The sequence below is a fragment of the Mobula hypostoma genome, chromosome 9, assembly GCF_963921235.1.
Source record: "Mobula hypostoma chromosome 9, sMobHyp1.1, whole genome shotgun sequence".
NCBI lineage: Eukaryota > Metazoa > Chordata > Chondrichthyes > Myliobatiformes > Myliobatidae > Mobula > Mobula hypostoma.
Window position 1 is genome coordinate 36,495,206 of NC_086105.1, and position 13,397 is coordinate 36,508,602.

Genomic DNA, 13,397 nt, shown 5'->3' on the forward strand with positions numbered 1-13,397 from the left:
CAGGAGATTAGTGTGCAAACTTAAAGCACACGGTATTGGGGGTAAGGTATTGGTGTGGGTGGAGAATTGGTTAGCAGACAGGAAGCAAAGAGTGGGAATAAACGGGACCTTTTCAGAATGGCAGGCGGTGACTAGCGGGGTACCGCAAGGCTCAGTGCTGGGACCCCAGTTGTTTACAATATATATTAATGACTTGGATGAGGGAATTAAATGCAGCATCTCCAAGTTTGCGGATGACACGAAGCTGGGTGGCAGTGTTAGCAGTGAGGAGGATGCTAAGAGGATGCAGGGTGACTTGGATAGGTTGGGTGAGTGGGCAAACTCATGGCAGATGCAATTTAATGTGGATAAATGTGAAGTTATCCACTTTGGTGGCAAAAATAGGAAAACAGATTATTATCTGAATGGTGGCCGATTAGGAAAAGGGGAGGTGCAACGAGACCTGGGTGTCATTATACACCAGTCATTGAAAGTGGGCATGCAGGTACAGCAGGCGGTGAAAAAGGCGAACGGTATGCTGGCATTTATAGCGAGAGGATTCGAGTACAGGAGCAGGGAGGTACTACTGCAGTTGTACAAGGCCTTGGTGAGACCACACCTGGAGTATTGTGTGCAGTTTTGGTCCCCTAATCTGAGGAAAGACATCTTTGCCTTAGAGGGAGTACAAAGAAGGTTCACCAGATTGATTCCTGGGATGGCAGGTCTTTCATATGAAGAAAGACTGGATGAACTGGGCTTGTACTCGTTGGAATTTAGAAGATTGAGGGGGGATCTGATTGAAACGTATAAGATCCTAAAAGGATTGGACAGGCTAGATGCGGGAAGATTGTTCCCGATGTTGGGGAGGTCTAGAATGAGGGGTCACAGTTTGAGGATAGAGGGGAAGCCTTTTAGGACCGAGGTTAGGAAAAACTTCTTCACACAGAGAGTGGTGAATCTGTGGAATTCTCTGCCACAGCAAACTGTTGAGGCCAGTTCATTAGCTATGTTTAAAAGGAAGTTAGATATGGCCCTTGTGGCTACAGGGGTCAGGGGGTATGGAGGGAAGGCTGGGTTCTGAGTTGGATGATCAGCCATGATCATAATAAATGGCGGTGCAGGCTCGAAGGGCCGAATGGCCTACTCCTGCACCTATTTTCTATGTTTCTATGTTTCTATGTTTCTATGTCACATCTCACCAGTATAGAGGAGGATGCATCAGGACCACCAGATACAACATACAACCACAGCAGATTCACAGGTGAAGTGTTGCCTTACCTGAAGGACTGTTTGGGGCCCTGAGTGGAGGTGAGGGAGGAGATGAATGGGCAGGTCTATCATTTCTGTCACTTGCAGGGATATGTGCCAGGAGGGATATTAGTGGAGAGGGAATCACAGAGGGAGCAATCTCTATGGAAAGCGTAGAGTTGGGGGAGGGAAGTAAAGATGTGTTTGATGGTAGGATCCCATTACAGATGGTGGAAGTTGTGGAGAATGATGTGTTGAATGCAGAGGCTCATTGGATAGTAGGTGAGAACAAGAGGAACTATCCCTGTTAAGGAAGCAGGAAAGTGGGGTGAACACAGATGTCCAGGAAATGGAGGAGACGGCGTGAGGGCAGCATCAATGGTGGAGGAAGGGAAACCCCAATTTTTTGAAGAAGGAGGACATCTTTGATATCCTGGAAAGGAAAGCTTCATCCTGGAACAGATGCTGTGGAGATGAATGAACTGAGAAAAAGGAAAATCACCAGAAATGGAGAAAGAGGAGAGAAATGTCAGAAATGGACCAAGTGAATTTAAGGGCATAGTGGAAGTTGGAGGCAAAATTAGTGAAATTGACAAGCTCAGCATGGATGCATGAAGCAGCAGCAATGCAGTCATTAATGAAGCACACGAAGAATTGGGGACCATTACGAGGGAAGGTTTGGAACATAGACTTAGAACATGGAACTTTTTTGGTTCCATGTAGCCAACAAAAAGACAGGCATAGCTGGGGCCCAGGCGAGGGCTCAAAGCTACCCCTGGAGTCTGGAGAAAGTGGGAGGAGTCGAAGGAGAAACTGTTGAAGGTAAGGGCCAGTTCCTCCAGTTGGAAGAGGATGGTGGTAGAGGGGAACTGGTTTAGTCTTTTGTTGAGAAAAATGCAGAGAGCCCAACTTGTCCTGCTGCGTTTAGTAGTGATGGGCAAAATGATCTCACTTCTCATCTATATTTTTATAATAATGACATTTATAGAATATCATATTGGTCCTCTGGAAGTATATTTTCTCACACGTCCTGATATTCAGCTTCATTTGCTGTGGTTCCATCTACTTTCACCATCTTCTCAACCATCATAAAGTCTGTAAGCATCGTTGTCACAAATGAATACATTGTGAATGAAAATCAAAATATTGTAGATACTGGAAATTTGAAATTAAATGGAGAACACTCAGCAAGTTAAGTAGCATCTGCAGAAAGAGAAATAATGTTTCAGGTCAAAGGTAAGGGACCTTCAATCTGAAATATTAGCTCAGTTTTATTTTCCACAGGTGCTGCTTGACCTGTTCAGTGTCTCCAGCATTTTCTGATTTTACAACTCTGTGAAGTTTTGAAGGATCTGTAGATTTCATAATTTTATTGGTACAGCAGAAATGTGATCATTCGTAAATTTAAAATGAAAATGGATCTAAAACTAACTTCTGAGTCTCTGTTGCAAGTCATTTCTGTTATTTTTCTCACGTTGTCATGTAAAGTTTATTTTTCTTTTAGATCTTTCCGGATTTTTTTCTTACCTTGTGGCTTGTTTCAAATTTAGCAGGATGTCCTTATGTTCAATGGCTTTTTGCTTTTGTTTGTCGGCACCTTACAAATCTTTCACTTGCTACCTTGAGTATTAGGGAATTAGTGCCATCCACTTTCACGGAATCATAGTTTTGATGCAGAATCAAATTCGCTTTATTTTATTAATTGATAAAATGTGGATGTCTGTGTGACACCAGTATTTATTGTCCATCCCAAATTGCATGTGACTGTTTATATCTACATGGATCCTATTTTGAAATATAACATAAATTTCATTCTTCTGCCTTAGAGTAATCAAGATTTATTGGTGGAGGAGGACTGGAACATTTTGTCACTCAGTCTTAACAACAGTGCGGTGGGCACAACTCATGCCCCACATGTACTCCCTCAGCTTCTTTATCTTCTTGAGCGAACTTGACAACGATTAACAAACATGTAAGGACTTGTGAAAACGTGTCCGGCTAGGACCCTTCCACCATTGTGATGGAAAGATATATTAGTAATATTCAAGCTCTTTGTGAGATCAGCTTTCCCCTTCCATAAACTTTGAATCTTCTATATCAAAAATACTTGTGGAATCATTGAAAAATAATGTCATTTTGGCCCTGATTTTCGGCACCTTGTTACAGACACACATTCTCTTAGAAATTGATTGAGATTCAGTCAGGTTTGCAAGTAATCTGTTTTTAATTATGCCTTCCACTTTTCCTTAATTCTAAATAAAAGTAGAGATTCCTTGTTCTTTGGACCGAGCTTTCTGTGTTGGATTGGCGCCAGTGTTTGGAATGAAACAGCTGCGAATTTACGCTCGATTGGTCAGATACTGTCTTCAGTCCCTCCAACAATCTGTTTCAGAAGCTGCAAGAACCTTCTATGTGACAGTGTCTGCGGATGAGACCATTTGCATGTTTGCCGATAAAGGCATCATTAAATACAAAATACAATTGAAATTAAGAACTAAACATCATATAAGTAGTGATTAAAATATACTTCTAACTTTGAGTAGACACATTTGACTTGCATTTCAAGTAAAATTTTAGATTTTGGTAAGCACCTTCTCAACATCCTTTCCCCCCAACCCCCACAATTTCTCCGAGGTGTACCTTTTTATTCAGTAGGGCAATGAAAATAAACTGCTATATAAAACAGAAGTTTTATTTTTGTTTATGAGAGGTTTTGAGTGAAAAGAATCACAAATATCTCATTCATTACTTTACAACTTGCATCATTTTGTCATGCAATCAACATTACACAATCTATTGAAATTTTACAAGCATTTAATGACCTATTCCCTGCATGTGGAGATGCTGAGTTCAGTAGCTGGTGCTTCAGTTTAGATCAAGTAGCTGAGTGAACCTTCCCATTTGATCTTTTAATTGGTATGATTCTATACACAGTTAGAACAGTTCTTCCATATGCTGTTTAGAGAAAAAAAACACACACCATCTCATAGCCACAGTGAATCTTGTATTCGTGGTATCTACAGTAAATCATTTTGGTTAGGAAGAATAATGAATTGTGTTCTTGGGAAGTGCCTTTATTCATGACAACAATAAAGGCACTTCCCAAGAACACAATTCATTATTCTTCCTAACCAAAATGATATAATGCTCATTGCAAAGGGTGCAATTTTTATGAACTACGAACCCATCAGGCAGGAGGAGGACACTCAGCCCCTTACGCCTACTCTGACACGATATAAAGTCATGCTTTCTAAAATTAACATATGTAAAAGTCTGGAGGAACAGCAGGTCAGTCAGCATCTCTGTGGGGAAATGAAAAGTCCATGTTTCAGGCTGAGACACTTCATCATGGCTGTTTTGTTTTTAAAACCAAAATTCCACATTTCTGCCTGAACTAGTAACCCATTTTTCTCTTTGCTTAACAAGTATCGGTCTCTCCCTGTCTTAAAAATATCCATAGACTCTCTTTCTGCCACCTTTTAAGGAAGGGAATTCCAAAGTCCCATGACTCTCAAAGGTCAGTTTTTTTTGCCTCAATTCAATCTTACATGGGTGACCATTTATTTTTAAATAAGTAATGACAATTTTTTAATATCTATTATTAAAACTCTATGGGTTGTGTACTTTTTAATTAAGCCTCCTTTCACTCTTCTAAACAACAGTCTGTCTAGCTATGTCTCATAAGGCAACCCAGCCCTTCCAGGCATTAATCTAGTAAATGCCTGTAAATTGCTTTAAAGCAAGAGATTAATGCTCTTCAGAATATTTTACATGTGATCGTATTGGTGCCTTATATAACTGAAGCATAACTTCCCTACTTTGATTTTCATTTCCTCTTGCAATAAACAATAACATTCTGGGGTCAGTGGTGGAAAGGGTGAGCAGCTTCAAGTTCCTGGGCATCAACAGCTCGGAGTGTCTGTCCTGGGCCCAACACGTTGCTGCAATCGTAATAAAAGTATGCCAGTAGCTATACTTCATTAAGAGTTTGAGGAGATTTGGTTTGTCAGCAAACATTCGCAAAATTTTACAGATGTATAGTGGAGTGCATTTTGACTGAATGCATCATCGCCTGGTATGGAGGTTTCAATGTGCAACATTGAAACAAGCTGCAGAGGGTTAAAGACTCAGCCAGGTGCATCACGGGCACCACTGAGGACATATTTAAAGAAGGCTATCCACCATTAAGGACCCTTACCATCCAGGGCATGCCCTCTTCTCATTACTATGACCAAGGAGGTGGTACAGGAGTCTGAAGACCCACACTCAATGATTCATTGAATCTGAATGATGCTTGGCCATCAGGTTGCTGGACAGTCTCTGAACCCATGAACTTGTCTACCAGCGACCTTGTTATTCCTTTGTTTTTGTAATTTATAGATTTTTTTTGTCTTTGCACTCTACTGCTGCAGCAAAACCAACAAATTTTATATCACTTTATGTCAGTGATAATAAGCCTGATTTTTGATTCTGATTATTATTTCTGTCCAAAAGGAAAACAGCCTGCTTCCTAACCACAATCAGCTTTCAGTTACTGGGTCTCAGACTTAAACTTTTGTCAGATCATTCCTTGTTGAGATCCCGAATCCTAGTTTATCTCTCAGGAAAGGATGCCCAAAAGATTCATAAGGATGTTACTGGGACTGCAGAGCTTGAGTTATAAAGAGTGACTGGATAGACTGGGACTGTTTTCCCTGGAGTGTAAAAAGCTGCAGGCTGACCTTATCGAAATATAAGATCTTGAAGGGTGTTGATATGGTCACAGTCTTTTTACCAAGATAGGGGAGACTTATATTAGAGGGAATAGGTTTAAGGAAATAATGGAAAGATTTAAAGGGGGCTAAAGGGTATGTGGAATGAGCTCCAAGAGAAAGTAGCAGATATGGATATAATTACAATTATAATGTTTAAAAGACATTTAGAAAGGTAACCGGATTGGAAAGGTTCAGAGAAATATAGGGAAACAGGAGCAAATGGAACAAGCTTGGGTAGGGCTGAAAGCCCTGTCTCTGTGCTGTATAACTCTCTGATTCCATATTAATGAGTAACTGTACTCTATTTGCATTCTTCAGTGAAACAAGAAAGTGTATTTGCAGTGCAACAACCTCCAGCTTTTTTGATTTATTCATATCCAGGATGGTAAATGCCAAGAATGTTCAGCAGTGCTTTTATCAATGGGATTAGAAGCACCTGGCATCAACTTGAGAGCCTGATGTGTATTTTTTTGGAAGGTTCATTGTGCTGGAGGATTCAGGGATTGGGGTGTTACTAAGTGGTTGCTTGTGAAATACTATTCAAATATAACCACTAAAAGAGAAAAGAAAGAACTGCATTTATATAGCAACTTCTTGTACTTTAGGATATCATTGCGTAGATTCTTAGCAGATCATTGTTTTAAGGGCACTGAACTGCTTTTGAAATTTAGTTACTCCTGTAATTTAAGCATAAATAGCAGGCAGTTTTCAAACAGCAGGATCACGTAAACAGAAGTATATAATATGTGTGACCAACTTCATTTATGATAGTTTTAGTTTAAGGATTTTTGCGCTTTCGACCAGTTAACATGAATATCTTCTTTAAATAATTCACTATATATATATATATATATATATATATGTGTGTGTATATATATATATATATATATATATATATATATGCTTTATTGACAGCAATTGCATTTTCACTCGTGTTCAGGTTCAGGATTTTGGCATTTGTCTATCTGAATGCAGAATTTTCAAATTTTCTAACAAATTCCAGCCCAAATCTGTCAGTATGCTCCATGCCAACACGGGTGGATGTGCTCAGAAACCCTGCACCTGGTTAAACCTACAATAGGACCTAAAGGCCCATTCATTGCAATGAAGATTTTATGGCTGTGTGGAAGGAAGATAAATATAGTGCAAGTTGTATTCTGTAAATACTGCTTTAATGTTATTTAGTGAATTACTTAAAAATTTTAAAATATTATTCATTTCATTTTTAGTAGTTTGAAGAGGCGAGTGCAAAGGTTTGGCCCCACTGTGCAAGTCACAGCTCTTTGTTTCCACCTAACATGGAAAAGCATAACCTGCTGTTCAAAAGAACCTTTTGAATGGGGTTCGAGTTTCTCTCCAGCGATGAAGTATTGCAGGATTCTACTTTCTTTTGGCAGATGTAGATTTAAGGTAACAATTGTAATTTTCATTATTTCAGATAATTAGATATGGAATATGTAGCATATTACTGTGATGTCTTTTTCATATTAATGAACTGGTCCTAAACTATTCTTCTTTTTAGGGTGATCATGTTTTTATGTAATATAATAAATTAAAAATTCTCTGCAACTATCCATGTCTGCCACGGCTTGAGCCCTTGTGTTATAGAATTGCACATAAACTTTGCAGGAAATCCAGTGTAAAGATTTTCTGTTTCACATCTTTTCTTGGGTGTTAGTTTGTGACTTCCAAACATCTGGCATGAATTCCATTTGATTTGGCAAGCTTTATTTGTTTGAAATCACTTTGTTGAAAGTTCAGCATCTGAGCCTAAAATAGCTTGGGTAACTTCAAGCAAAGTTCATATTCTTTTGGATGGAGAAGTATTTGTTCTCTTAAGTTCATTGATAATCTTAGGAGTTGTGACAGTGCACCTGCTGGAGAGAGAATGATGTTTGATACCACTGGCGCCAGAGTATAAGCATCATTTTCAGGGTTCCAATTATGAATCTCACATTGGTCATCAAAAACTGTGGTACTTCAGATAGGTAATATGCAAGAGACCTCAAAACGCTGATGTTGCTATTAATTTATTTCTGTTGGCCAAGTTTTGGGTCTCCTGGTGACAGCCACTTTAAGTGGCGTTGGAAGATAATTGTGCACATCTATGTCCACTCAGAAATAGAAGTTACGTAGTACACTGTTGCTGGAAAAGGTCACTATTAGCTGACATTTAACATTTCTGTTATGATGATGGAATGCAGAGATTATTGTTTTGTGGTGATTTGGCTTAATCTTTTATTTATAGAAGTTATTTCTACAATATGTTAAGGTCATTGTTCAATGTGGATGATGCTTTTGAAAATGGCTAAAGAGATGAGAATTCATTAGTTGTGATCTTCAGAAATCCCTTGATTTTGGAAGGGTTCCAGCAGAGAAGAAAACTATAAATGCAGCCAAGTAATTGAGAACTGAAAGAAACAAGAAGCAGGAGACTATGGGCAGCTAGTCTGACATCTATCATTGAGAAAATGCTAGAATCTATTATTAAGTTGGTATTCACAGGGCATTTAGAACATAATATAATCAAGCAGAGTCAACATGATTTTACAAAAGGGAAATCAGATTTGACAATTTCTTAGAATTTTTTGAGATTGCAATGAGCTGGGTGAATGATTTTTGACTTTTCCAAAAAGCATTCAGTAAGGTACCACACAAAAGGTTACTGCACAAGGTAGAACTTGTGGCACTGAGTCTTAAAGGAAGTGGCTGTGGAGGTAATGACCATGTTGGTTGAATCTACTAAAATTCTCCGGAGGGATCCCAGAGGTATGGAAAGCTGCTTTACTGTAAGGCACATGGAGTATAAAAGTTGAGTAATGTTAGCATAATTGTAAAAGTACCAGTGAGCCATACCTGAAGTACTATTCACAGTATAGTCTATACCAAGACTCAGGGAGTGTTATATTTACTTTGGAAGGAGAGTACAGGAATTTCACTTGATCCTTGGCCAGACAGTGCTTCATGCATGAAAAAAATTGAGTAGGTTGGGCCTTTATTTATCGTAGAGCAGAAGAACAGGGGTGAGCTTATTGAAACATGTTTGTAGGATTCTGAGGGAGATTAACAGGGTGGTGGCTGTGAGGATATACTGCCTGGAGTTACTTAGAACTACGAGCTAAGCTGTTACCCATGTATGATAGGGTTCTCAATCTTCAGACTTCGCTACCTGAGAGAGCTTAAGGTAGAAATGAGGAGAAACTTCTCTTAGATCACAACGAATCTTCAGATCTCTCTACTCAAGAGTTGTGGAAGTTGAATCGTTGAGAAGTAAACTTGCGTCCTGATTTGAATGAATGGCAGAGAAACCGTTTAGCTTTCTGCAACGTGTGCTTCTTATATTCTTTCCTAATTCTCAAAATATAAGTAGGTTCAACAGAATGAAAGTACAATCTACCTAGGTACATGGCTTTCTGATGCATAGGTTGTAAGGCAATTAGATAAATCTAGCTTCCTTCTTGGGTCTAAATAATTTACTGCGTGTATAGCATGCTCTGCAGGAAAGTCAAGAAGTTGAAGTACATGAAACTAGGTTGTCCATAGATCATACCATTTGGTCAAATATTTGTAAATGTTTCTGATTTTGGTCATAAAGTCATAGAGCACTACAGTGCAAAAACAGGCCTTTGACCCATCTAGTCCATGCTGAACTTTTATTCTGCTTAGTCCCATCATCTTCCTCTGGACCATTGCCCTCTGTACCCCTCCCATCCATGTACTTATCCAAATTTCTCTTTAATATTAAATCACACCCAAATCCATCACTTCCACTGGCAGCTCATTCCATGCTCTCATCACATTAGAGTGACAAAGATCCCCCTCAGGCCCCCATAAATATTTCACCTTTAACCTATGACCTTTAGTTCTAATCTCATCCAACTGCAATGGAAAAAGTTGCCTTGTGTTTACCCTATCTCTGCAGCTCATAATTTTGTGTACCTCTATCAAATCTCTTCTCATTCTCCTATACTCCAGGGTTAAACTGGTAACCTATTCAACATTTCCTGATATTGGTATTGGGTTGCCATGGTAGCACAACACTGTTACAACATTGTGCACTGGAGTTCAGAGTTCAATCCCATTGTCCTCGGTATGTCCTCCCCATGGAGAGCATGGGTTTTCTCCAGGTGCTCTGGTTGCCTCAGTCCAAAGTAGGTTAACTGGTCATTGTAAATTGTCCCATGATTAGGTTAGGGTTAAATTGGGGTTGTTGTGAGTTGCTGGGGCGATGCTGCTCAAAGGGCTGGAAGGGCCTACTCCATGCTGAAACACTAAATAAATAGTAAATAATTAACTGAGATACTCAAGTTCTGACAACACCCCTGCAAAATTTCTTTGTACTCTTTCAATCTTATTGATATCTTTCCTATAGGTAGGAGACCAGAGCTGCACAGATTAGGCTTCACCAGTGTTTTATACAACTTCAACATAACATCCGACTCCTGTAGTCAGTACTTGGTTTTATGAAGGCCAGTATGCCAAAGCTGTCTTCATGACCCTATGTATCTGTGACACCGCTTTCAAGGAAATATGGATCTGTATTTCCAAATCGTGTGTTTAAAAAGGTATTTCCACTATGTGAGTAGGGTTGCCAACTTTCTCACTCACAAATAAGGGACAAAAGTAGCAGTCAAATACGGGACACTTGTGTTTACCCCGAGAAAGACTACCACGACCATGAAGCCTTACGCGGGCACCTGTGTGTGCATGCATGACGTGTGCATACATGATGTGCACATGCGTATACGTGTCCGTTCAATATTTGAATAGGTTTCAATGAGATCCCCCCTCATTCCTCTAAAGTTCAGTGAGTACAGGCCCAAAGCCATCAAACACTCATATGTTTACCCTTTCTGTAAACTTCCTTTGGGCCCTTTCCAAGGCCAGCAGATCCTTTCCTAGATATGGGGCCCAAAACCCTTCCCAATGCTCAAAAACTTATAAAGTCTCAACATTATATTCTTTCTTTTATTCAGCAGGGAAGGGTAAAGTCAGGCAGAGTGTTGAGACTCAGTAGTTAGGGGGATAGACGGACAGATAGAGACCAGAATGGTGTGTTGCCTCCTGGGTGCTAGGATCCAGAATGTCTCAGAGTAGCTACAGATAATTCTGAAGAGGGAGGGTGAGCAGCCAGAGGTCATGGTGCACATTGGCATGGGTAGAAAGGAGGAAGAGTTCCAGCTTAGTGCGTATAGGAAGTTAGAGAAGAGGCTGAAGAGCGAGATCTACAAGATGGTAATCTTTGGATTACTCCGAGTAACACGCGCTAGTCATAAGATGATATTTGGATGAATGAGTGGCAGAGGAAGTGGTGCAGGGAGCAGGGTTTCAGATTTCTGGATCATTGGGATCCATTCTAGGTAAGGTATGACATGTATAAAAAGGATGGGTTACACCTGAATCTGAGGGAACCAATATCCCTGTGGGCAAGTTTGCTAGAGCTGCTGGGGAGGGTTTAAACTAAATTGGCACGGGATGGGAACCAGATAAGGCTGCGGATGGGGCTGTTTGTATATAAATGCTTCCCAAGCACCTTCTCCTTGGTATTAGTAACTACACTCAATTCTGCCCCCTGACACGATCTAATTTTTGGCATAATGCTAGTGTCTTCCACAGTGAAGACTAATGCAAAATGCTTATTAAGTTAATTTGCCATTTTTTTTGTTCCCCTTACTACCTCTCCAGCATCATTTTCTAGTGCTCCAATATCTGAAAAAACTTCTGGCTACCCTACCTTTATATTTCAACTTTTTTCTCCTTATTGTTTTTTTTAGTTTCCTTCTGTTATTTTTTAAAAGCTTCCCAATTCTCTAACTTCCCACTAATGTTTGCTATATTATATACCCTCTTGTTTATTTAAATGTTGTCTTTGACTTCTCTTGTCACCCACGGTTGCTCCATTCTCCCTTTATAATACTTCATCTTTGGGATGTATCTATCCTGTGCCTTCTGAATTGCCACCAGAAGTTCCAGCCATTGGTGTTCTGCCATCATCCCTGCTAGTGCCCCTTCCAATCAATTTTGGCTTGCTCCTCTCTTCTGCATCTGTAATTCCTTTTACTCCACTGTATTACTGATGCATCTGATTTTACTTTCTCCCTCTCAAACTGCAGGGTGAATTCTATCATATTATGGTCACTGCTTCCTCAGGGTTTCTTCACCGTAAGCTCCCAGATCAAATCAGGTTCATTACACAACACCCAATCCAATTGTCTTTCCCCTAGTGGACGCAACCACAAGCTGCTTTAAAAAGCAATCTCATAGGCATTCTAAAAATTCTCTCTTGAGATCTAGCACCAACCTGATTTTCCCAATCTACCTGCATATTGAAGTCCCCAATGATTTTTGTTACATTGCCCTTATTACATGCCATTTCCATTTTCTTTTGAAATTTATATCCCGCATCCTACTGTTTGGGGGCCTGTATATAACTCCCATTGGGGTGTTTTTACCCTTGCAGTGTCTTAACTCTACCCACAAGGATTCTACATCTTCCAATCCTATGTCACCTTTTTCTAAGGGCTTGATTTCATTTTTTTTTACCAACAAAGCCACCCCACTTCCTCTGCCAACCTGCCTGTCCTTTTTATACAAAGTGTATCCTTGGATGTTAAACTCCTAACTATGATCTTCTTTCAGCCACTCTTCAGTGATGTCCACAAAGTCATACCTGCCAATGCCTTACTGCGCTACAAGCTCATCTACCTTATTCAGTATGCTATATAGATGCAAATATAGCCAGCTCTGTATTCATCACCCTTTACAATTTTGCCCCCATGTTGTTACACTTCACTTCTTCCCACTGACTGCAATTTTGGCCTATCATCTGCCTCTTCATCCTCACAGTCTCACTAGACACTGCATCAGCTTGTATACCAACTGCCCCATATTCAGTCCTATCAGTCCGGTTCCCATCCCCCTGCAAACTTAGTTTAAACCCTCTCCAACAGCTCTAGCAAACCTGCCTGCAAGGATATTGTTCTCCCTTGGGTTCAGGTGTAATCCGTTTATATAGAGGAGTTCATTGAGCACTAAAGAAAAATAATTCTGGGGAAGAAGGTGGAGTTAGGAACTAATGGAATTGCTCTACTAGATCTTTGTGAGAGTAAACGAGCCTGCTTTGTCTTTCTGTGTTTGTAGATCCCTTGATTTCCCCTATCATTCAAAATCAATCTACTGTATTTGGGCCTTGAATGTACATAATTTGTGACAAATTTCATAAATCTCTGGGTTAAAGCATCACAGAAATTCCCAGCTCCCTAAGAAAAGAAATTCCTCATAATTTCTGTCTTAAAAGGGTGACCACCTATTCTGAAACTATGTCCTCGGTTCTAGTCCCCTCTGAGGAGAAATATCCACTCAGCACCTAGTCTGTTAATCCCCTCAGTTTTTTTTTATTCTTCTGATCCTCACTGA

The 13,397-nt window shown here is 39.9% G+C and overlaps 1 protein-coding gene across 5 annotated transcripts in view; it reads left to right on the forward strand.

Moving 5' to 3' along the window:
• The window catches only part of LOC134351641 (craniofacial development protein 2-like), a 225,458-nt gene that overhangs the window by 124,141 nt on the left and 87,920 nt on the right, over positions 1 to 13,397 (forward strand). For all 5 annotated transcript variants that reach the window (XR_010019218.1, XR_010019217.1, XR_010019216.1 and 2 more), the window contains 2 exons: positions 3,054 to 3,199; positions 7,211 to 7,391. The gene's annotated coding sequence lies outside the window, so the exon portion shown is untranslated. The remainder of the gene's footprint in view (positions 1 to 3,053; positions 3,200 to 7,210; positions 7,392 to 13,397) is intronic.